Here is a 3,017-nt window from a genome sequence, read left to right on the forward strand (position 1 = left end):
TGCACATTGGAGCCAAAAATCCTAAATATAAATACACATTGATGGGGTCTGAACTGGCAGAGACTGATCAAGAGAGAGATCTTGGAGTTGTAGTAGACAACTCACTGAAAATGTCGAGACAGTGTGTGACTGCAATAAAGAAGGCCAATGCTATGCTGGGGATTCTTAGGAAGGGTATTGGAAACAGATCAGCCAATATCATAATGCCCCTATATAAATCAATGGTGAGACCTCATTTGGAATACTGTGTGCAGTTCTGGTCACCACACCTTAAAAAGGATATTATAGCTTTGGGAAAAGTGCAGAAAAGGGCAACTCGAATGATAAAAGGGTTGGAACACTTTCCCTATGAGGAAAGGTTAAAGCGCTTAGGGCTCTTTAGCTTGGAGAAACGACGACTGAGGGGTGACATGATCGAGGTTTGTAAGATGATGCATGGGAAAGAGCAGGTAGAGAAAGAGGTACCCTTCTCCCTTTCTCACAATACAAAAACTCGTGGGAACTCCATGAAACTGCTGAGCGGTCGGATTAGAACGGATAAAAGGAAGTCCTTCTTCACCCAAAGAGTGATTAATGCGTGGAATTCACTGCCACAGGAAGTGGTGGCGGCTAAAGCATGGACGGCTTCAAAAGGGAATTAGATAAGCATATGGAGCAGAGGTCCATCAGTGGCTATTAGCCACAAGGTATAGATAGGGGCTCTGGGGCAAGTGATGCTCTGTCTTCTTGGTGCTTGGGGGGGGGTCAACAGTGGGAGGGCTTCTAATGTCCTGGCCCCACTGCTGGACCTCCTGATGGCACTGGTATTTCTGGCCACTGTGTGACACAGAGTGTTGGACTGGATGGGCCTTTGGCCTGATCCAACATTGGCATCTCTTATGTTCTTATGTTAAACACCTATCCTGTGAGGAAAGTCTCAAGACTTTTCATTTGAGCAAAACGCGACTGAGCTGTCAAGTCTCGAGTCCAGCGGCGCCTTTGAGACCAACCCAATTTAATTCTGGGGATCAGCGTTTGTGTGCATGCTTTGTCTGTCTCAAAGGTACTACTGGACTCACCCCTTGTTCTGTCGCTTCAGACCGACAGGGCTACCTGCCTGAGCTGTAAGTGATGTGGTCTTAAACGACGGTGATACAGGGAACTTTTCCCACCCCCCAGAATGCTGGAACAGAGAGGCTGAAATGGACGGGCAGTAGATCAAGCACATAAAAGCACTGCATGAGCCGGGTAATTAAATGGTGGCATTCCCCGCCAGGGGATGTAGCCGATGGCCATTACCTTAGGTGGCTTTGAAAGGTGATTAGACACCGTTGGGTGGGAGAGGTCCACCCAGGGCTATTAGCCTCGACGGGCGAAATGGAACGACAGCAGGGAGTGTAATGTCTTTTTGAGGATCTGGGCGTGCCGCACTCCGTAATCACCCTGCCGTTCCACCCACAGCGGCGTTCCTCTCGGGTTTCAGTGCCATTTCCTGTCTGACATCCAGGTGTAGCCACTTGGCTCTCGGAGGGCAGGGGGGAATATCCATCACAGCTCTTCGGAGTTTTATTCTATAATAGCCCAGCTGTGTGAGTTGATTTAGTTCCCGTGAAATATCCAATCTGCAGGGCTGCCGGTGGGTGTCGGAGATTAGAGGTGGATGGATGACCTTCGAAGGGCTGGCGGGGGGAGACGAAACGCTAGCAAAGGAATACAAAGAGGAACAAATTGATGCCTGGCTGGGTTTCTGAGTTTTAAAAAAGCCATTCTGGGCAAGGTTAAACCGTCGCCGGGGGAACCCTGCCGAGGACAGGTCCGCTTGCATCCATTTAAACTGCCAGCAGCTGCAAACGGGGCTCGAAATGTGTTCAGATTTGGGCCCCTGCTGTAAATCAGGCTGCGGTCTCACACACGCTAAATAATCCACTTTCCGTGCACTTTCCAACTGGGTTTTTTACTGTGTGAACTGACAACATCCAGTTGGAAAGTGGACTGGAGGTGGATTGGAAGTGGACTGTTTAGTGTGTGTGACCACAGCCTCAGAGTTCCAGGCCTGGCTGGCTGCCCTAGAGTGGGTAAGCAGAGGGCTACAGCTGCAGCCTGGAACTGCCACAAGTATCCCTTTCAGGTGGGCAGCAGTGATAAGGCACCTATCCTGTTAGGAGGAGCGGCTTTGAAATAGGAGGCACCTGGCAGCTCGGTGAGAGAGAGAGAGTGCCATCATGCACATTAGTGGCTCTAAAAGGCGGTTAGACACATTCAAGGGCGGGAGAGGTCCACCCATGGCCATTAGCCGTGATGGCGAAATGGAACAGCAGCAGGGGGTGTAATGTCTTTTTAAGGATTTGGGCGTGTCGCCCCCCCATTCGTAATCAGCCTGCCCTTCGACCCACAGCAGTGTTCCTCTCCGATTTGAGGCTTTGCTTTTCTTTATTTGAATGTCTCGGGCGGAGGAGAGAGGGAGAGAGACCAAACACAGTATTCACTCTTGGAAGCAAAGGCTGAGGGACTTGGGAGTGTTCAGTCTGGAGACGAGGAGGTTGGGGGGGGGACATGATTGGTCTCTTGAAGGGCTGTCACTTGGAGGAGGAGGGCAGGGAGCTTCTCCTGTTGGCAGCAGGGGAGAGGACCCGCAAGAATGGCTTCCAGTTAAGGGCCCAAAGGTGCCGGCTGGATCTTAGGGAAAACTTTTTGACAGTCCGAGTTGCGCAGCAGTGGAACCAGCTGCCCAAGGAGATGGTGAGCTCCCCCTCCCTGGCAGTCTGTAAGCAGCGGCTGGACAAACCCTTGTCAGGGATGCTCTCGGCTGGTCCTGCACTGAGCAGGGGGTTCAACCAGATGGCCTGCCTGGCCCCTTCCAACTCTGCCATCCTTAGCTAAATGTGTTTCCTGTGTAGATAGATTCAGGTAGGTAGCCATGTTGGTGTCAGCAAGCTGCCAGTGTGTTTCCCTATACTCTGTGTATGCTCTTATGTTTCACTATGCTCTGTGTGTATTCTTATGTGTCCTTATTCTCTAGGTATGCGCTTGTTTGCTTT

The sequence above is a fragment of the Gekko japonicus genome, unplaced genomic scaffold, assembly GCF_001447785.1.
Source record: "Gekko japonicus isolate JY-2015 unplaced genomic scaffold, Gekko_japonicus_V1.1 scaffold3076, whole genome shotgun sequence".
Lineage (NCBI taxonomy): Eukaryota > Metazoa > Chordata > Lepidosauria > Squamata > Gekkonidae > Gekko > Gekko japonicus.